Source organism: Bos taurus, chromosome 24, assembly GCF_002263795.3.
Source record: "Bos taurus isolate L1 Dominette 01449 registration number 42190680 breed Hereford chromosome 24, ARS-UCD2.0, whole genome shotgun sequence".
Taxonomy (NCBI): Eukaryota; Metazoa; Chordata; class Mammalia; order Artiodactyla; family Bovidae; genus Bos; species Bos taurus.
This window is the reverse complement of record NC_037351.1, coordinates 33,922,529-33,945,871: the sequence shown is the minus strand read 5'-3', so window position 1 is coordinate 33,945,871 and position 23,343 is coordinate 33,922,529.

The window sequence follows — 23,343 nt, the reverse complement described above, 5'->3', positions numbered from 1 at the left end:
ACTACTTTTGAATTATATCTCCTTGAAATTCTGTTTTTGCTTCTTCTATTTTGGGGTTGTGTTGTGAGACAGATGGGTAGATCTATCGTCTATTATATACCTGAGACATATATGTTCATATATTTAAAAGAACAGCATGCACTAGCTTGTTCACAGAAGCAGTACTTGTAACAGCTGCAAACTAAAAATAACCCAATGCCCATCGACAGCAGAAAGGATAAGCGTTCCTTATTATATGCATACAATGGGGTATTATATTTCAATGAAAATGAACTGCATACAAGCACACACAATGATATGCCTGAATCTCATGATCATAATAGTGACTTAAAGAACACCAACACAAAAGAGTACGTCTGTGTGAGTCTATGTAGATAAGGTATAAAACCAGATAATATTAACCTCTGCTCAGCCAAGGTAGTGGTTACCCTTAGACAGAAGGGAGAGTTCCCCTTCCTCTCTAAGTTTACCTCAGTTAGCAGAAAGGTTTGGAGTGCTGATGTTATGAGTTTTTTGATTTGGGTGTTGGTAACTCAGGTGTGGTTACTTTTTGAAAATTAATTGATATGTCTACTTTTCTACAGATATATTATGCTTTAATAAAAAGACGTTTTAAAGGACTATGACTTGAATAATATATGGAATGCTTTGCATATTTTAAAAGCTAGCATATTTGAAACCTGACAAAGATGGCACAAAATTTTTTGACCAAACTCACTTATGCATACAGACACAAAGCAAATAAAACACTAGCAAGTTTAATCTATTCTTATATTAAAAACATAATGATCTAGAAAACTATGAATGATTCAATATTAGGAAATCTAAAAATATCATTGATCACATCAATAGGTCAAAGGAGACAAATGTTATGTTCATCTTGACAAATGTCAAAAGGCATTTAACAAAATTCTGTATCCATTTCTGATTAAAAAAAAGTTACATAAATTGCATATAGAATACTCCCTCAACATGATTAAAAATTTATCTCAAAGCAGTAGCTTACATCATGCTTAAAAGCAAAACACAAGAGCAGAGTTTTCCAAATTTATTTTGTCAAGGAATCTTATTTAAATAATAATATGTCTAAGAGCTACCAGTAGGAATGCATGACATATTTATAATACTATGTGAAGATGGAACTTTTCTTGTTGACTCAGACTTTCAGCTAAGGCCCCCAAATCTGAGGACAAATATAAGAGTTGTTGATTACCTCCACATGCTATACTTCTCGAAAAGTGTTAGTCACTCAATCGTGTCTCACTCTTTGCAATCCCATGGACTGTAGCCTGCCAGGCTCCTCAGTTCATGGGATTCTCTATGTAAGAATACTAGAGTGGGTTGCCATTTCCTTCTCAAGGTGATTTTTCTGATTCAGGGAGCGAACCTGGGTGTCTCGAACTGCAGGCAGATTCTTTACCATCTGAGCCACCGGGGTGCACCATCTGCAGCCCTTGGAAGGTGCTAAATTGTCTCTGCAGAATGCGCTAAGAACTGTGATGTCTTCTGCCAGCATTAGCCTACTCCCTTCTAGGCTATAAAAGAGGAGACAAAGAATTCATTGCAGTTGAAGAGGCCTGTGTTGACTATTATTTTTGGAATGTCCAGTAGGCCATGTGTCTCTCCCATGGGGGAAGAGGGGAGTGTTTTCAAGTCAAGAGGCAGGGCTTCAAGAATATAATTTGAAAAGCTTGACTTGGGTTCCCTTATTAGAGAGAGACAGGAACCGATGAGTTCCCCATGGGCCAAATTAAATCAAGCTGGATTGTATCATCTTGAAAAAGACTCTGGCCAAGGTGACTCCAAAGGAGAGATAAATCATCTGAAGTCTTTAGAAAGACTGTGTCATCACAAGGAGTTGAATGTATGCAAAGGACATTCACTCCATCTTCCAACTGCACCAGCCATGTAAGACTTTCCTTTCCTTTAGCTGTCTTCTCTTCTCCTACCTTCCCCTAGGCGCCCATGCTCAACCCTGGAGGGGTTTAAAATGTGTGTGTGTGCTCAGCTGTGTTCTACTCTTTGCCATGCTAGGGACTGTAGCCTGCCAGGCTCCTCTGTCCATGGGATTTCCCAGGTGAGCATACTGGAGTGGGTTGCCATTTCTTCCTTCAGGGCCTCTTCCCAACACAGGGACTGAACCCGTGTCTCCTACCCTAGCAAGCAAATTCTTTACCGCTGAGCCATTGGGGAAGCCTGTGGGGTTTAAAATAGCAGCTTGCAGATAGATAAGATGCTGGAGCCAGATATCAGAAAAGAAGATGGTCAAAGATTCCAACCCCCGCTGCAGGCTCCTAAGCCACCAGAGAAAGGGAGATTTTTACTCAAATGACAAAATGGCAACATGCAATTGTTATACAGGGCTGAACTTTCATTATCTGAAAAGTAGCAGATAAACTATGAACATGATTGATGTTTAAGCTAAGAGTGGAGAAAAACAAGTTAAAAAACAAGCTTGAAAAGCACGTGGTGAAAAAGAATAAGGTTGACTTTTCTTAATGTCTTAGGAATTCTAGCTTGTTCAGTAAATTCAATGCATATACATGTACATATGTATGCATTTACAAATGCATACTTCTTCAAGATATAATCAAAAAGTTGACCTGTATGCATTTTTAAAACACTAAAATAGAACTGAAATCAGCAATAACATTCAGGAAAACAAATTTTAGTTGTTAACTAAGCACAAAATACTACTTGGATGCAGAACCAGTAGATATGGAGGACAAACCATGGAACCTGGATTTGGGGTTCCAGTGAGTCTGCAACCAATCCCTCGAGGACACCTAAGGGACCATTGCAAATCAAAATAAATTAAAGATATATTTTATTTTCCATTTTGTGCTATCCAGTAAGACACAGTAAAATACAAAACATTGCTTTTGTGTTGAGTTTACATCCACTTTGCTTGAAGTCTATAGCTACTGAATTGCACCCTCATATACAACACAGCATCACCTCTACCCTTTTATTTTGTTCCCTTGTAGCATTACATATTACATGGAAACTCCATTTTTCATGGGTACCATACGTAGTACAAGGGAAAAGATCATTAACAGTCATTATCTTCCAAAATCCTAAGGCTTAGCAGGGTTCAGTGGAAGTGTGAGAGACGGTTCAATTGCACAACACACACTGCGCATCCAGCATATCTCTATTTACAGTGGAAGGAAATCCAAAGGACAAATAACTCTCATTGTCCTTCGTGTGTGTGTGCTGAGTCGCTTAGTCGTGTCTGACTCTTTGCAACCCCTGGACTGTAGCCCGCCAGGCTCCTCTGTCCATGGGATTTCCCAGGCAAGAATACTGGAGCGGGTTGCCATTTCCTTCTCCAGGGGATCTTTCCGACCCTGGGATCAAACTTGCTTATCCTGCATTGCAGGCAGATTCTTTACCACTGGCACCACCTGGGAAGCTCTTTTACTACCTGATATTTATTTTTTCAAGTTGAGTATTTTTTCTTCTTGGAGAATTTTCATCTATGTTTTTAGAAACTACAGCATGAGATAGATAATCTTGTCTTTGAAGTTTTCTGACTTTGGGTCTGTTTGTTTAAGATGGTTTCAAACCCATGACTGCTTTGCTTTTATTGCTGTGTTCCTTCTTTGATTCATGCCGAACTTCAGTGTATAAAGAGAATTATAGCTAATATTTGTTAATCGCTAAGTGTCAGATGCTGGGCTGAATCTCTTACAAACATAATTTAATTTAATGCTTAAACTTCACAGGAGACACCATTATTAACCATGAATGAGGAAGCAGGGGAACAGAGAAAGTAATTTGTCCAGGCAAACTCCATCAATATTTTATACAATCTCCAGTAACAAGCAAACCAAAAAATACAGGATTTCCCTGGTGGTCCAGTGGTTAAGAATTCATCTTGCAATGCAGGGGACACAAGTTCAATCCTTGGTCTGGGAACTAAGATCCCACATACAGCAGAGCAACTAAGCCCATGCCATAACTACTGAGCTGCGTGCTCTTGAGCCCACAAGCCACAACTAAAGAGTCTAAGTGCTGCAAGGAAAGATCCCACATGATGTAAGAAGATCTCGAGTGCTGTAACTAAGACCCAACATAGCCATATACTAATAAGTAAATAAATAATTTTTGTAGAATTAAATAATAATAATAACAATATTAAAAATAAACAATAACTCAAGTGAATGTTTATAATATGATCAATGATTATCATATAGACAACAAGATGGTGGTAAATGAGGCTCGTGTATCAAATAAAAACAGTAAAGGTTAGTCACATATTTATTTAGGCATTTGGTACTTTCCCACTCGACTTCCCAGTTTTCTCAGATATCCACAGAGTTTTTAAAGTTTTTATTTTATTTTATTGTGGTAAGAACACTTAACATAAGATTTATCCAGGTGGGTTTTAAAGCATGTGATTCAGCATTGCTACCAACAGGCACAGAGTTATACAGCAAATCTCTAGAATTTATTCATTTTGCATAACTGAAACTTTATGCTCAATGGAATAGGGACTTTTCATTTTTCCTTTCCCTCAGCCCCTGGTACCACCATTCTATTCTTTGCCTCAATGAATCTGACTATTTTAGATACCTCGTATAATAAGTGGAATTGTGTGGTACTTGTCCTTCTGTGACCAGCTTATTTCCTTTAACATAATGGTTTCAAGATTCATCAATATTTTCATGTATAGCAGGATGTCTTCCTTTTGAAGGCTGAATAACATTCCAGTTATTCTATAGACAATACAAATGTTTTTTAATCCATTCATTTGTCCATGGACGTTTGTTTCTATATCCTGGCTACTGTGAATAGTGCTACAATAAACATAGAGCTGATAATATCTCTTCAAGATGCTGATGTCAATTCTTTTGGAACAGTGATGCCATGACATCACTAGGGTTGACTGGAAGATTCTAGGGCATATGTGGCATGTGGACCACTAAAGAGGGTCTGAGTGCTGGTAGAGTTTACAAAAATGTTGTTATCATCTGTAGTAGGAATTGAAATATTCCAGTGCCTATCAAATCAGTGGCCCATTGACCTTTCAAATCTTTGCTGTGATTGTTCAGTTGCTAAATCATGTCCAACCTGCTATGATCCCATGGACTGCAGCATGCCAGCTTTCCTGTCCTTCACCACCTCCTGGAGTTTGCTCATACTCATGTCCATTGAGACAGTGATGTCATCTGACTATCTCATCCTCTGTCGCCCCCTTCTCCTCCTACCCTGAATCTTTTGCAGCATCAGGGTCTTTTCCAATAAGTCAGCTCTTTGCATCAGGTAGCCAAAGTATTGGAGCTTCAGCTTCAATATCAGTCCTTCTAATGAATATTCAAGGTTGATTTCCTTTAGGATTGACTGGTTTGATCTCCTTGCTATCCAAGGGATTCTCAGGAGTCTTCTCCAGTACCACAATTTGAAAGCATCAATTCTTCGGTGCTCAGCCTTCCTTATGGTCCAGCTCTCACACCGTACATGACTACTGGAAAAACCACAGCTTTGACTATACAGACTTTTGCGGGCAAAGTGATGTCTCTGCTTTTTAATATGCTGTCTAGGTTTGTCATAGCTTTTCTTCCAAGGAGCAAGCATCTTTTAACTTCATGACTGCAGTCAGAATCTCGGTATATGCCAAACCCTTTTCCCATGAGAGGGTCTTTGCCTGTGTTGGTCTCACCACCTGAAATGCTACTTCACCAAGTCCGAGTCTGGCTAACTAATCCTTCAAGTTTCAGCTTGTTTAGATTTGGTTTCCTGTGAAACATTCCCAGAGTCCCCAGCACTCTAATTCATGACACTTGTCACAAATACAATTTATCCTTATTTGTGCAATTCTATTAGTTTTCTCTTTTTTGCTACACTAGGCTCCATGAGGACAGCAGCCATTTTCTGTCTTATTTAATATAATTTACTTTTTAATAGCCAACACCTGTGGCAAGCATCTATTGAGCATGCAATAAATATTTTTATAGATTAAACCGATGGGAGCCATAATCACTTTTCTTGAGTTCCTGCAAATTTCAGGCCAAGCCTTAGATTTGCCCACTCTCTTCCAAAAGAAACAGCCACTGTGGCAAGATATTTGGATTAATAACATCATTTAATGTTTTAGTTTGCATAGCATTTCTCCTCCATCAGTGTGTTTGCAACAAAAGCTTCTTATAATGGTTTCCAGAAGGCCAACATTTTTCAAATGTGGGGATTAAGTCTGATGGATTGTAAGCTACTCTCCAAAGTTAGTTAGAACTTCATGATTTTTGTCTTTTAAATTAACAGCATTGAACTCATTCTCAGTCAATTTGAAAGCCCATCCCCTCCCTCTGGACAGCCAGCTACAGATTACTCACTTGGTTTGAAGAAGTCTAATGAGCTGTGATATGGAAGGTAATTAAAAACAAACAGTATGCCTAACTGAAAACACTTATTTTATAAAATGTTAGGATTCAGGGGCTTAAAAATATTGCCTGTATAGAGAACTGGCATGTGAAGGGTTTTTTCCCCATGTGAATAGTTGTGCCGGAAAAGATTGAGAGCAGGAGGAAAAGGGGGCAACAGAGGATAAAATGGTTGGATGGCATCACTGACTCAATGGACATAGTTTGAGCAAACTCTGGGAGATGGTGAAGGACAGGGAAGCCTGGCAAGCTGCAGTCCATGGGGTTGCAAAGAGTCGAGCACAACTTAGCAACTGAAAAACAACAACAAAATAGTCGTAAACACAACAAACATACTATTTTGATTAATAAAGCAACAAGACTTACGAATACCAGAGGGCTGGAGTGACCAGCTGGGCTGAGGGTTTTCTGAGAAGAGGAACTTCTGGTGCTAAAACGGAAAGAGTCCCTAGAAAGCCAGGATGGTTGGTCACCCGAGTAGGGAGCATCGACTCAGAACCCGACCCTTGGGTTTTAGTTTCAGCCCTATGTGTGTGGGGGTTCCTATCCTCGGCAAGTTTATGGAATTGTCTTTCCTTATCTGTAAAATGAAGCAATTAAAGAATGACTGATGAGACAGAAACTAGTGAGAGATAACAATCTTAGCACTTGTAAGCCCTGGTGGCCTTAGAACTTCACACTGGAGCACAGAAGATTTTGGGGGTAGTGGAGAACTCTGTCCAGAGAGCTGACAGAGTGTGGAAGCCTCCACACACATTTGCTCATTTAATTGACTTATTCCTCAAAACAAGTCAACGGCTTTGGTGGTTGTAATGTTGTGATTTATAATAAGAAATACATAGTTGGTTTCAGTCCATGTTCCAGGAACAGAGATCCTAAAACCATTGGGATTTCTTCTGTGATGGAGTGGGAAAGCTATCTTTTGTTATGTTAATAAAGTGATTCTTGGAAAGCCTATCAGTAATGGCGGTGGGGGGCTGGTTGCCAGGGCAACCTGCCCCATGCCTGGAGGATTGGAACTTTCAGTCCCACTCCAGGCCTCCACAGACTAGAGATGGGCTGGAGGTTGAATCCATCACCAGTGGCCAGTGATTTCATCGCTCATGTCCATGTACTGAACCAGGTTCAGAGAGCTTCTGGAGTGGTGAACACATGGAGATTTTGGTAGAGGAACCCGCCGGGACATGGTGGAAGCTTTGGGCTTGCCCTGAGTCACATCCTTTCATAATAAGCTGATGCATGCATGCATGTTAAGTCATTCTGTCGTGTATGACTCTTTGCAACCTTATGGACTGTAGCCTGCCGGGCTCTTCTGCCCAAGGGATTCTCCAGGCAATACTGGAACGGATTGCCATTCAGGAGATCCAGGGGATCTTCCCAACCCAGGGATCAAAACTGCATCTCTTACGTCTCCGGCATTTTGGTTTCTTTACCACTAGTGCCACCTGGGAGATAAGCTGGTAAAAGTTAAGTAAATGTCTGAGCTCTGCGAGCTCCTCTAGCAAACTAATCAAACCCAAGGATGGGGTCATGGGAACCTCTGATTGAGAGCCAGTGGGTCAGAAGCACAGGTGACAACCTGGACTTGCCATTGATACCTGAAGAGGAGTCTTGTTAGAACTGAACCCTTAACCTGGGGGATCCGATGCCGTCTCCAGGTACACAGAGTGACAGCTGAGCGGGATTGTAGGACCCTCCACTGGCATGGGAGAATTGCTTGGTGGTGTGAAAAAGCACGCACTGGAACTGGTGAAAGGGCAGTGATATTCCCATAACTCTCGTTTTATAGGTGAGGCGTGAAGGAAAAGAGGTTAATTAAGACATTGCTTGGGAGGTCCCCCAACGGGTGAGCCAGGAACTGCAAACTGTATCAGCCCCACCCCCAGCCAGTCCTGCCTAAACAGCCAGGGGCCCCTTCCAAAAAGGCTGGGAGAGCAGAAGCCCCACGTGGCACAGGTTCCTTTGGTGTCGACTCACCACAACCACTGTCCTCACAAAGCCGCCAGGAGCTGCCCGGGGGCACATGATCCTGCACTAGATTTCCAATAAGAAAAGCCCCAGCTTCAGGCCTTGCCTGCTTGAGAGCATGGGCACCCTGTGAGAAGTTGTTTAGTCACTCAGTAGTGTCCAACTCTTTGCAGCCCCGTGGACTGCAGCACGCCAGACTTCCCTGTCTTTCACCATCTCCCAGAGTCTGTTCAAACTCATGTCCGTTGAGTCAGTGATACCATCTAACCATCTCATCCTCTGTCACCCCTTTCTCCTCTTGCCTTCAGTCTTTCCCAGCATCAGGGCCTTTTCCAATGAGTTGGCTCTTTACATCAGGTAGCCAAAGTACTGGCCCTGGGGAGAATATGAAATGCCAAAGAACATTGAAGATGGTCAGAATTTCACATGGAGCTTGGACATTTTTGATACCGAGTGTGACTCCCTCACAGTCAGGCCCTTGCAGAGGAACAGGGGCCAGGAGCAGGCTGTAGTTCCCCAAGCCGGAGCCGCACTCAGAAATTCTGCCCCATCCCCCACCCGGGGTTGGGGGTGGGGGTGGGGAGAAGGCTCACCCCAGAAAAATGCAGAGCAGGAGAGGGAAGACCAGAGGAGGAAAGGCACAAAGGTTAGTCCCACTGGCGGGGAGAAGATAAGGTTGTGGGTGGAGGAGGAGAAAGGTAATGTCAGCCAAAGGCAATAAACAGGCCTTCCACCGTGCCTCAGAGCAGCGCTGGGGAGGCCAAAGAAATAAACCCATTAATAAAGGAGAAGGGAAGGAAGTGACTGCTTCAAGAATGTCTGGGGCACTCAACTATTTTTAAAATAACTTGAGCAAGAGAAGGAGAGAGGCCCTGCGGAAGGAGCCAGGACCAGCCCCTAGAGACGATGGTCCGTGAGGAGGGACGCCAAGGAGCCGGGGGCTTCCAGTTAGATGGGGAGATACAAAAAGCTGTCATTTTGAGGGGAAAAAAACCCTTCCAAAGCCGGTTATTTTCTCAGGAGGAGAACATCATGGCCGCCTCGAATGGCTTGAGATACCCAGCTCTGAGTCCCGGTCTAGCTCTGAGACCTCAGGCCGTTTTCCTAGACTCTCTCCATTTGGGAGTTTCCTGATCTATGGCACGAAGCTGAGAACAGAACTACCTTCCTCTGCTGCAATTACCTGTCTGCTGAGCTTACACGTGAGCATACAAAACCAAGAGACCCTGACGCTGGGAAAGATTGAAGGCAGGAGAAGGGGATGACAGAGTGAGATTGTTGGATGACATCATCGACTCCATGGTCATGACTTTGAGCCAACTCTGGGAGATAGTGAAGGGAAACCTTGCTGGCTACAGTCCATGGGGTGGCAAAGAGTTGGACATGACTGAGTGACTGAACAACAACACAAACCAATGATCAATAAACGACAGCCAATTGCATTGATCTGCAGGTCCACATCTCTTCCCCATAAATCTCCAATCCAAAACCACTGAAAACCAAAGGAAACTCATGTGGCAACCATGATCTGATCTAAAGTTATGACACAGCTAACCTGGCCTGATGTTTTTATTTCACATTTACCCCACTTAGTGGGAATATTCATATATTCACCTGCAGACATATTAATGTGTCTGATTAGGGGGTGCTGTCCCAGACACCAAAGGGAGAAGTTACATAATCCATAGTATGTGCACATTTCTCCTCTGAAATTGAAAAAATCTTCAGTCATGTTGGTTCAAAGAGCTTCAGAAAAGAGCTTATGAATCCATATCATGGTGACTCTCACATCCATTTCCCTCGTTAGGAGAAGCACAGCTCTGGCTTGGAATCCGAACCTTAGAGTCTAAGGAGAAGCTCAGCCTCCAAACAGGTTCCCACAAAATTCTATTAGGTCTTGGCTCCTCTAGTCCTGCTCAAGAAAATGGCAAAGGGGAGCCTAATTGATTAGCTGTTAATGTTGTTATGTAACAAACTTGATCTCCGAGTTGCAAAAACCCAGTTGAAAGAAGTACAAATGTAAAGTGATCAAAGAAAATATATGAATTTCATGGGAAGAAGTTTCCAGTAGTCAGAATGACATGAACGCTCATTAAAACTTTTTTAAAAAGAAGTGTTACTTTTATTTAACATTAAGTTCTTTATCTACTGTGGTTTAATTTTGGTTCTATCAACTTCAGCCAGGATTTTAAGCAGAAGGACATAATAAGTAAGCAGCAAGCCTCTGTGTCTCGTGCTTTCAAAGAACAAAGAGAAACGAAGATCCATGTTCCAAGTGGAAATCTGGGTATCCAGGTAATGGGAAGGAGTATGCTAGCCAGGAGGTCAGGATTTGAGGAGTATGATGGGTGAGGATGCTAAGGGAGAGATAAGCGTGTGTGACCACGGTACCTGGCAGGGGTCACTGGTGAAGAAGGATGAGCACCATCTTGCCTGAAGCTTCTCATGGACACGTGAGTAAGTGAGTGAGTGAGGACATGTGTCTTGTATATCACATATACACCTTACCACTCCACGTTCTCTCCTCCACCAAGTCTCTGTCTTCTTCCGGATGAACATCCTGGAATATCCACATTTCCACCAGCCATACTGAAGTAAAAAATGCCCTTTCAGCAACCCTGACGTGTCTTGGGCCTAGGACAGGGCTTAGGTAACCATCACCAAAGTTCACCTTAAAACATCACTGTTTCTTTCCCAGGTGGCTTCCTGGGTGGCTCAGTGTTAAAGAATCCACCTACCAATGTAGCAGATGCAAGAGACTTGGGTCTGATTCCTGGAAGATCCGCTGGAGAAGGAAATGGCAACCCACTCTAGTATTCTTACCTGGAGGATCCCAGGGACAGAGGACCCTGGTGGGCTACAGTCCATGGGGTCATATGGATTTGGACATGACTGAGCGACTGAGCATCCATGCATGCTTCTTTCCAGGTCGCTAAGGAGGCCAGATTGCACAGTGGTTAGGAATGTGGCCTAGAAGTCCCTGTGCTGGAGCAGGAATCCTGACCCTTTATGAGCGTGATCAAGTTACTTCATATCCCTCCATTCAGTTTCTCCTTCTGTTAAGTGGGAACTAGCCACCACACCTTACTTACAGGGAGTTTTGTGAGGATTAACTGAGACAGTTCCTGCAAAAGCTGACCATGGGGGCTGGCACATAATTTTTCCATCTGTGGACTCAGCGTCCTCTGCTTGTGACAGACTGGGGGCTCTCAACCACACCAGGCAGCCTGTCTTGCACAGACATCCCAATCTCTGTGAAGACAATGGAGCCCTAAATAAAAATGGTGAGCTGATGTCTCCCTAGCCAACAGCTGTTAAGCTGAGGATTCATTATTTTCTTAATCATGTGAAGCCTTCAGTCCCCAAGTGTCTCAGCTAAATAGTCCTGCTGCTCCCTCCTTTCCCACTCATAGCAAACTCACTCCTGGTTCCCTTTTCTCTCCTCAACCCGCTTGTCAGTTGTGATCGTGTCCAGGACAACCTCAGCTGTGCGGTTTTGCTTTGAGGAGACTAACAGGATGGGACCCAGATTGAGTTTACAGGCAACATGGCGGCACCAGGTCTAAGATGCCTGCCTTCTTGGGGGTTCTTGCAAAACTTCCAAGTTTTATTGGCAGAGAGGATTCGGGGAATCTCTTCTCCAACTTCAGATAAGACATGCTGGAAGAGAGACCATTCGAACGATACCTTTAGAATTTGAAAAATGTTCAGTTGCCTTTCTCCCTCTTCTGATTTATGTTAGAGACATTTCTTTACTTGCTGGAGCACTCTCCTTTATTTTATGCTCCAGTGAAGTTGCATCATCAAAAACGGGAAGGGTGGGACAACGAGAGGACTTGGAGCACAGCTGCAGATGGAGCCACCACCACCTCGGTCTTTGACCTTGTCCTCCAAAAGCTGGGCAAGAGACAGGCAAGGCATTACTTACTGAATCCTGATCTGAAACGAGTATGGGAATTACTTCAGTAAAATAAACACTAAGGATTTAAAAATAGGAGATGAGAATTAGAAGATAGGAAAGAACAGGTCAGTGGGATGCATGTTGTGTATTTAGCCAAAAGAAGTGTCTTTCACACTTGCTAGAATGTCATCCAGAGATCATTACAATATTTGTTGAGCACTCCCTGTGCGAGGCACAGTGGCAAGCAATTTACGACATAATTCTATTGTGAGTCCTGTGACGTGGGAATGACGGCTGTTTTGACCTGCCTCAGGAAGAAGAGAAAACTGAGGTTTGGAGAGGTTTAGGAGGTTCTAAGTGGTGGGGCCAGGATTTAAGTTTAAGACTGTCTGTTGCCAAAGCCGGCAAATTGCTACGTGCCTTTCTTAGTCATCACAGTTTTCTTAGGATTTACTGCTTCAGTCACAGTACAACATGAGTATTGAATGTAGAAAAATAACCAGATTTTCTTCCTTCTTTTAACTTATCTCCTATTTCCTGATGATTTCTTTTTGCAGTTATGTTCATTTAGTCATTTATTTATTTAGCCACTCACTTATTTGGCTCTCTCTCACACACGCAGATTACTATTATAACCATTGTCCTTCAAAAATTCATAGTGAAGCCTCTTCAAAGTTTTCTATGAGGAGCAGATTCACACTTTTTACCAGAGGATAAGAGCCAACAGAAATAGAGGGGAAAACGCAGTTTAGAGAAAAAAGGAAGAGAAGACATCTTACTACTATGAAAACCTGCTTGATAAAATGCTATTTACTGAGGATGATTTGCCCACATCCCGTTGTTTGTAGGCTGCACAGGGAGTTTTTATGAAGAAAAGGAGAAGTTTCTCTGTGCTCTGTGTTCACCTTCCATTTCTGAATAACAAGGGAGTCAGAGTGTTTGGTGACATAAAGATCTTCTGAAATAGCACAAATCCTGCTCGTGTGTGTTTTCTGAGAGAGGGCAGAACTGGGTTAGCGTGTTGCTTGACTGAGGGCTGTGATAACTGTCTACAGATATTTAAAGAGTGTAAATGAAGACTTTATTGCTTTCAAATGTCTTAGTTTACTAAAGATGTAGAAGAGTCTGGTGAGGCATTTCTGATCCCGAGATCCCTATATGCTTTGTACTGGGGGCCCGGGGAATCTAATCAGGCCAGAGAGAGGGTCCTGGGCACTGGCTGTGGTCAGACTTTGAAGATGGAATCAAAGTGAGGGGGAGACGAAGTCGCAGAAGACTGTGGTCCATGTGATGGCCTCCTCGAATCATGGAATAGTTTACATGGGAGGCGATGCCAAAATAGGGGAAAGCACTCATTAACTCCACTGAGGAGAGAGGAAAAACCGAGGCACTGCCAACTGGAGGAAGAATCTAGAGGGAGGGACTCCATCTCAGGGAAGTGGAGGGTCGACCGTCCAGCCTGCAGAGAACCAGAGACACGTTTCATCTCCATCTGCCATGACCGTCACCTTTCTGCTATGTCTCTTTGGAACTCCTGTAGAATCATGGGATGAGGGCGGAGTAAAGGCTCTCAAAGAAGTTAAGTTCCTTTTTGGCAACTCTAGTGAAAGGCTTGCTGGCTTAATTTGGAGCCATTAATTATTATGAAGTAGTTAAGGTTAAAGTTTCCTGGAACACTTATGGATATCATTTATTCTAGATACAGGTCCCATGTTTTTATGAATAATTGGATTTCGGAGAAACATGCACACTGATGTGGGGGTAGGAGGATGATGTTTTGCACAACAAAATGGAAACACGTGGAAAGGAATCATATTGAATGTTATCTGCAGTCCAAGATGAAGGCCAGTTGTACAGAGCTTAGTTTTTTAATGACCTGTAAATGCCCTTGGAGAGTCAGTGAATTGATGAAGCCTTTTGACCGGAGTAAAGTCACATAATTAAAAGACTATTCATAGCAGACCCAGCCAACTACAGGGGATTCAGAGTAGACCAAACCTCCAACCCTGCACTGCCCCCTCAAAAAAAGACAATCCCTTTGAGCAGATGGCATGGAGATGTTGAGAACCTCCCTAAGACTTACGTAAGAGGTGGCTAATGATTTCTTTACAAATACTGAATAGTGTAAGTCCTAAACAAGAGCAAAATGTCTTAGTTTCATCCAAACACTATAAATGAACTTAAATGGGAACATACGGTTATTTAACATTTCTATAGGACTGTTTGTTTGCCAAAAGATTTATAATCACTTGTTCCTTAATATTCATAACATCCCTCTAAAGCACAATTTCCCATACTGGGACTTTGAGGCCGTGGGGATGGTGGAAGAATTCCAAGAGGGTCATGGGGATTGGAGCTGTAGTATTTCAAACAGCTGTCTGGTGGCGATAGAAAATTGCGGGCTGGAGGAGGGAGGTAGGGGGCTCCCAGCATCGCAAGTTCCCTGGGCAAGTCTCCCCCTGAGCCCTGGGTCCCTTCTCTGGATCAGGCCTGCTTCCCTCCAGGATCTTAGACTCCTCCCACTCTCCTCTCCTCAGAAGCACCAGCTCTTGCTTGAGTCTCTAGAGAACACGGCATAGAAGACTTGGGGACCAGTGTTTAAATCCGGCTTTGGACCTTGTTCACTGGGTGACTCTTGTCAGGTTTCTCGGAGCCTTAAACAATACATTTGCAAAATGTTGGATAATCATGCAGCCTGTGCAGAGTTGTTATAAGGAATGAATAAGAGGAATCATGCAGGGACTTTCCTGGGGGTCCAGTGGTTAAGACTCTGCGCTTCTAATGCAGGGGCTGCAGTTTCCATCTCTGGTCAGGGAACTAAGATCCCACATGTTGTGGGGCCAAAAAACCAAAACATAAAATGGAAATCTTATTGTAACAAATTCAATAAAAATTAAAAAAAAAAAAGAGGACTCGTAAGACTTCAAAAAAAAAAAAAAAAGGAATCATTCGTCATTTGTCTTCCTGTGACAGGCTTATTTCACTTAGCATAATATCCTCCAGGTTCATCCATGTTGGTACATAACGCAGAATTATCTTCTGTTTTATAAAGGCTACGTATCATTCCATTGCATGTATAAACACATTGTCTTTATCCATTCATCTATCAGTGGGCATTTGGACTTTTCCTGTGGCTCAGCACTGAAGAATCCACCTACAGTGCAGGAGAGGCAGGTTTGATCCCCAGGTTGGGAAGATCCCCTGAAGGAGGGCATGGCAACCCACTCCTATGTTCTTGCCTGGAGAATCCCACAGACAGGGGAGCCTGGCACGCTACAGTCCACAGGGTCGCAAAGAGACAGACACAACTGAAGTGACTTAGCATGTACTCATTGATGGGCATTTAGTTGTTTCCACATCTTCGTTCTTATGAATAGTCCTGCAATGAACATGGGAGTGTTCATTTGAGGTTCATTTGAACATCTATTTGAGATCCTGATTTCAATTATTTTAGATAAATACCCAGAAGTAGGATTGCTGGATCGTATTTCAGTTCTATTTTAAATTTTTTTGAGGAATATCTATACAGTTTTCCACAGTGGCTGCACCAATTTACATTCCCACCAATAGGGCACGATGATTCTTTTTTTCAACATCTTCACCAATGCTTGTTTTTTGTTGTCTTTTTGATAATAACCATTCTGACAGACAGAGAAGGCAATGGCACCCCACTCCAGTACTCTTGCCTGGAAAATCCCATGGATGGAGGAGCCTGGTAGGCTGCAGTCCATGGGGCTGCTAAGAGTCGGACACGACTGAGCGACTTCGCTTTCACTTTTCACTTTTCACTTTCCTGCATTGGAGAAGGAAATGGCAACCCACTCCAGTGTTCTTGCCAGGAGAATCCCAGGGACGGGGGAGCCTGGTGGGCTGCTGTCTATGGGGTCGCACAGAGTCGGAAACGACTGAAGCGACTTAGCATAGCATATTCTGACAGAAGTGATTTTGATTTGTATTTTCCTGATGATTAGTGATGTTGAACATTGTTTCATGTGTCTGATTTGCCCATCTCTATGTCTTCCTTGGGAATATGTCTGGTCAGGTTCTCTGTCCATTTTTAATTAGATTGCTTGTGTTTTTGATATTGAGTTGTGAGGTTTTTATATATTTTGGATATTAACCCCTTATTGGAGATACCATTTGCGAATATCTTCTGTCATTCCATAGGCTGCTCTTTTGTTTTGTTAATAGTTTCCTTTGTTGTGTAAAACCTTTTTAGTTTGTTGTAGTCTCATTTGTTTATTTTTGTTGCTCTTGCCTGAAGTGTTCTCCTACTTTTACTTCTAAAAATCCTAGCTTTAGCAGAGGCTGATGTCTTTTATTTTCCAGGATAATCTATCTTCCCAGACAACATAATTGAAATAACATTATATGTGTGTGTGTGTGTGTGTGTGTGTGTGTGTATTTTATCTATATATATGTATATATTTTAAGGACAGTAGGTGACTTCTTGGCTTAAACAGAGAACGTATGCCTTCAGATGTGTGGGGCATTCCATCAGGACCTTGCCCTTCACAGAAGCTATCTCATTTTGGAAATTACTTCACACTTTCCTGTGTTCCATGTCCTAGTTTTTAAGCTGGATTGAAGAAGGAGGTTTGGGTTACAGAATTCAATGATGGTGGTGGGGCTTCCCTGGTGGTTCACTGGTTAGTAATCCACCTTGCAATGCGGGTGACACCGGTCTGATCCCTGGTTGGGGAAGATCTCAGATGCTGAGATGTAAGCATCTAAGGAGCAACTAAGCCCATGTGCCACAACTACTGAGCCCACATGCCTAAAGCCTGTGCTCCACAGTAGGAGAGGTCACCACAGTGAGAAGACTGAATGCTGCAATTAGAGAGTAGCCCCTGCTCTCCTCGACTGGAGAGGGCCCATGCACTGCAACAAAGGCCTGGCACAGCCAAAAATAAAAATCAATAAGTAAAATTAAAAAAAATAATGACGGTGATGATGGGGACTTCCAGCTCAACTGCAGCCCTTTATTTTGGAGCATCATTATTTTAAAGGGCAATGTGATATGACCAGAGTTCCAGAAAACTGAGCAATCTGATGACTCAAATACTCAGGAATAATGAAAAAGTCATCATTTAGTGTGTTGGTGAGTCAGAGGAAGGAGAAAGATGTCCTTGTGTGCAGCCTTGCTGCTGCCGGTCCCTATAAGAGGAGAAACTAAAAGTTGATGACTGAGAGTTGTTTCTCATTCATAAAACCTTATGTTTAAGGAGAGTTCCTGTTACCTTCGATTATAGCCTTGGCCTTCCCCCAATTTAAATTTCTTGCAAATAGCTGACTCAGAAAGCCTCCCCTCACTTAAGATGAGTAATCAAATGGACCTAGCACAGTACTTATATATGAAAAAGGATAAAAGAAACAAGGAAAACAAATGGGTAAGAGTTGAAAAAAAAATCAGTAGAAAAATAGTGCCACAGAACAGATGAAATTTGTGACTCAATATACTGTCATGGATTTAATAAGAAAAAAACAACACCTTAGTGAGGCAATAATTTTTAAAATGTAGAAGTTCAAAAAGTAAAACAAAAGCAAAATAAAAGACAAGTATATAATAATTCAGAAAATATTTAGCAAGACAACAAGAGGCAAAACAAGTACTGGCAGAACTTGGCAAATAAGATGATGAGAAATAAAGACCACAATGGAAGAGCAGATAAGAGATCAATTCAGCTTGGAGCATACCAAGTACACACAGGACGGGAGTGAGGAAAATGAATGAAATTAAATGGAAATGAACGAAGGTTTATAAAGGATAAGCAGGAAAGCTTACAGACCTGAAGGACAAATAGTAGATAAAATATACTTGCAAAAATACAGAAAGGGCAGAAATAATAAATAAAATTTTAACATTTTTCATGTATAAATGATTGAATAATTCAGATTGAAAGGGGCTACTCTGTTATACAAAAAAATTAATCCTTAGTCCAGAATGACGAACTTTGAGACATATCCTAGAGAAGCTATTGGACTTTAAAGATATTAATACAAAAGAATCCTGGGCTTTCTGATAGTAACATCAAATCATCTGTAAAGAGACTTGAAAAAAAATTCAAGCTGTTTTTAGATTTCATCACAACACTCAGATGAGCAAGAATGGATTTGTCTACAATGCATTATCAATGAATTTTATACCCAGCAAGCCATTTCCAAGTCAAAACCCAGAATATACAATAACTGAGAAAAATTTAAGTCCCATGTATGATAGTTTAGTTTCTTTTTATTGTGCTTTTCGGTGCTAATCAATATAACCTAATGCAATTAATAGAGTAAATATACTTGAAAAGCATAGAACTCTATACCATGAGAATATCCTTTACTAAGTACCCTTTGAGTAGTCAAAAGATTGACTATGTATACAAGGCCATGATGAAAACTTCAATAAATTCCCCAAATTAGACTAAAACCTTCTCTGATCAAAAGGCAATTATTTAAAAATTAATAATAAAATTAGGAAAACAAGAAAAACCCTTCTACCTGGAAATGCTAAAACACTCTTTCTTGTATAACTCTACCATCAGGGATATTTGTTGTTGTTTAGTCACTAAGTCATTGTCAACTTTTTGCAACCCTGTGGACTGTAGCCCACCAGGCTCCTTCTATCTATAGGATTTCCCAGGCAAAAATACTGGAGTGGGTTGCCATTTCCTTCTCCAGGGGATCTACCCAACCCAGGGATCAAACCCATGTCTCCTCCATTGGCAGGTGGGTTCTTTACCACTGAAACATCATCAGGGATATATCTGTATATTTTTTTTATAATGAAAATAGTTAAGTTAGTGTATAGCAGAACCTACAGGATAGAACTAAAGCAGAACTCAGTAAAATTTAAAGGTTTAGTATTTATATTAATATGATGAAAACGAACAAGTGCCTAGGCATATTTAACCAAAAAGTAAAGCTTTAACAAAAAACATAAATTATATAGAAGAAGACAACTTTAAAATGCTATTGAGAAACAAAATATTTCAAGAAACAGAAAGCCATATCATATTCTTAAACAGGAAAATTTAAAACAAAACCTCAATTCTCCCTTAAAAAATTGTATAAATGGAATGTGAAGCCAATAAAGATAAGGATTATTTCAAAACTAAATAAGCTGCTGCTGCTTCTAATTTTTGTAAGAAAACTCAAGAGTGCATGCATGCATGCTCAGTCGTTAAATCATGTCCAACTCTTTGCTACCCCATGGGCTGTGGCCCTCCAGACTCCTCTGTCCTTGGGATTCTCCAGCTAGGATACTGGAGTGGCTTGCCATTTCCTCCTCCAGGGGATCTTCCCAACCCAGGGATCAAACCTGTGTCTTTGGTGTCTCCTGCATTAGCAGACACATTCTTTACCACTGAGCCACTGGGAAGCCCTCTGGTAACAGTTGACTTTGTTATTTAGGTTAACCTTTCCATGGAAAATGAATGAAAGATTAAATAAAACATTGAATAAGATTCTTTTTAAAAGCACTGGAAAGCTGACAAATAACAGGGAACTATTGAGTGATTGCTTCCCAGGTGGCTCTAGTGGTAAAGAACCCGCCTGTCAATTCCAGAGATGCAAGAGATGCAGGTTTGATCCCTGGGTCAGGAAAATCCCCTGAAGGAGGACATGGCAACCCACTCCAGTATTCTTGCCTAGAGAATCCCATGAACAGAGGAGTCTGGCAGGCCACTTGTGCAAAAAAAAAAAAAATCAAATATAAAATGGACAAAAGCTCTAAAACCTTTCACCAAAACCCAAAATAACCAATATAAAACTGGCTTCTAACCATATGAAATGATGCTTATTTTGTTCTCAAAAAGAGAAATGCAAATTTAAAGTAGAATGTAATACTACTTCCACTATCGTGTTGACAAAGATGAAATGATTTGAGTATGTCGTGTTGACAAGGATATAAGCACCTTACCAGTAAGACAGTAACTTGGTACTGTCTTCGTGGAGAGCAATTGGTTCTCTGTACCAGATTTTTAAATCACATGCTCTTTGACCCAGCAACTTTACTGCTAGGAATTTATCTTACAGATACAGTCACAAATATATGAAGTAGAGTGCTCAGGAATATTCATTGGAACATTGTGAAAACAAAAGCTTGGAAAAACTTAAATCCTTATCTTATCTTTGGGAAACTTAAGAGCCTTGTGCCAACTGTTTTCTTTTTTTTTCCCCCCTTGTGTCTCTTACCACCTTGTGTCCACATTCCCTGGCACACATACTCCTCCGGTCCCTTGTACATGGGAGAACCTTATGAGGATCCCTTCTAGCTCATTGATTAATTTTATAAACAGTCCCAGGAGTCAGCTCAGGTTTCCAAATTTATAGAAGACTTGAAGAGTAGAGAGGAAGAATCATTTTAACAACAGAGAGTTATCAGTTTGATAACAGAAGACAGCAAAAATATGAAAAAAACATCAAAAGGAACCCACCTTCCCCTCCCCTACCCAGGCCCCAATCTGTAATTTCCATACACAGTTCATTGGTGTGCTCAGAGCCTCAGTCGTGTCTGACTCTTTGCCACCCCATGGACTGTAGCTTGCCAGGCTCCTCTGTCCATGGGGTTTCCCAGGCAAGAATACTGGAGTGGGTTGCCATTTCCTCCTCCAGGGGATCTTCCTGACCCAGAGATCGAACCCATATCACTTAAGTTTCCTGCATTGGCAGGTAGATTCGTTACCACTAGCGCTACCTGGGAAACCCAATAGCTTTCTCCTTTGGGCTTCCCTGGTGGCTCAGCTGGTAAAGAATCCGCCTGCAATGCGGGAGACCTAGGTTTGATCCCTGGGTTGGGAAGATCCCCTGAAGGAGAAAATAGCAACCCACGCCAGTATTCTTACCTGGGAAATCCCATGGACAGAGGAGCCTGGCAGGCATAAGTTTACTGGGTCACAAGAGTCAGACATGACTTAGTGACTAAACCCATGAATATAAACAGGAGGCAAAGGAAATATGGAAGCAACATGCGCAGATGGATGACTCTACTAGCTCACGGGCAGCTTCATCCTGCAGCTTGTCTGCAGGTCACTGTCATTTGATATAACATTTATATGGGGGCCCTGGGGCCCCCCAGCTAATCCCACACCAGGGTCTTCTGAGCACTACAAGTAGAGATGGAGTTGAGTGAGCTGGTTTGTTAGGACAACCAGCCCCAAGGTCTGGGAGTCATGACACACAGGACTAGCAACAGAAATGACTCACCCACGGAGGCCTGTGGAGAGAGAGAGAAGACTAAAAATAACATTTCCCCTGAAGGGTGGAGCTAGAGGTTGGTGTTGTGTCACGCTGGCTGCTGTTTCTGAAAACTCCCCACGGTGGAAGAGGAGGATGGAGTCATGGCTGCCGGCGCCCAGCTTGGGGGCAGAGACACAAATCTAGAGGCGGTTCTGGGCAGGTCCCGAGCTCAGGAGAGCTGCGGAGGTGGCCAGGAGGGTGGGGATTTCAGGCCACGAAGGCCTTATCACTTCTTACTTCTTCCCAGAAGCCAATGCCGAACATCCTAGAACCCCTACATCTTTCACTAAAGACTTTGATCCTCGATAAATCAGAAGGATGACACATAGGCTGCTATTAATAAAACATTCAGAGGTCGTTGGAGTTTACAAGGATATTCAGTCTTTGTTGTCTTTTGCTTTCTCTTCTCTTCCTCCTGCTGTTCCGTACGCTCCAGGGGGCAAGGACCTTGTTTGTCCTGTTTCCAGTTCCATCCTCTGTGTCCAGCACAGAGTAGGAGCTAAATAAATATTTGCTTAAGGAAAAATGGAAGGAATGTATGCAGCTCAGCCCTCTTAGCTTGCAGACAAAGAAACTGGGCAGGGAGAAAGAACTTGCCCAGGGCCACGCAGTCAGTAAGCCGCCATGGGAGTAAAACCCGGCCTGGACTCCTCACCCAGTGCTCCCTCCACTCCAAACTATTAGTAGGACTTGGCCTGACTACAACCTGATTTGTTGAGGGTGAGGGATATGGAACCTGAGGTCACAAGTCACCGGACTGGGGAAGATTGCATGAAGAGGGGGCAGAGGGTACTGAGACAGTGAACTTGGGAAGGAGGTGACACTGACGGCTGCCTCTCAAAGCCCCAAGGGCACAGAGGAGTCCCTTTCTGAGCCAGCTGTGTTTTCCTAGATTCATTTCTATTAAAACTTTGGAGAAAGCCGAAGTTCCTGCAGCAGCCGGGGCTGATGGCTTATCACTGGCCGCAGACCACGTGGTCTTGACTGTATGAAGACACTTCTATAGTCGTTAGTGCTGATGGCACGTGCGCTTTTCTGGGTTTGGGATTTTTTTTTCTTTCAATAATCAGACAATAGTTTACATCTGTGTGTTGGCAAGGAGCCATAAAGAAGAGCATCCAAACAAAGGAGAGAAAAGCCAGACTGGCAAGTGGGCTGGGAAAGAAAACCCAGATTCTCCGCCGTGGGTCCCCATGGATGAAGGATTTAAAGTTCACCGTGGGGGAAGGGGAAACAAGGAGAGGGAGGGGACTTTGAGAGTTACCAGGGGATACAAAAATGGTCACTTCTGAAGCCAGTTTGCATTTAGGCTCACATTGCCGTGCAGTCTTAAAAAGTCTCTAGGGTGGTGGTCGGAGCAGCAGGCGGAGGCTTGGGGCTACGGAGGGAGAAAAGGCAGCCACTTCTGGGGCCACCTAGCCTGTGCCCCACCTCCACCCCAGCCCTCCCCCCAACCCTGGAGCCACTGGAGGAAGGAGGGAGCAGAGCCCTACCTGACTTGGTGTCCAGGTCCCAGAATAGATGGATTCTATTTCTGTTCCCAGCCGACGGGGTGAGGCAGTAACTCTGAGTCCTTAGAGACTGGGCCCCAGCTCTCAAGTCTGGGGGCAGCTCTGGACTTTGCTTAGGCTGGGTTTGCCGCTGGGTATGAGAACAGCACAGGTTTCCCTGGTGGCTCAGATGGTAAAGAATCTGCCTGCAATGCGGGAGACCTGGCTTTGATCCCTGGGTCGAGAAGATCCCCTGGAGAAGGGAATGGCAACCCACTCCAATACTCTTGCATGGAGAATCTTGCAGAAGAGCCTGGCAGGCTTCTATATTGTTGCAAAGAGTTAGACATGACAGAGTGACTTTCTTTTTCAT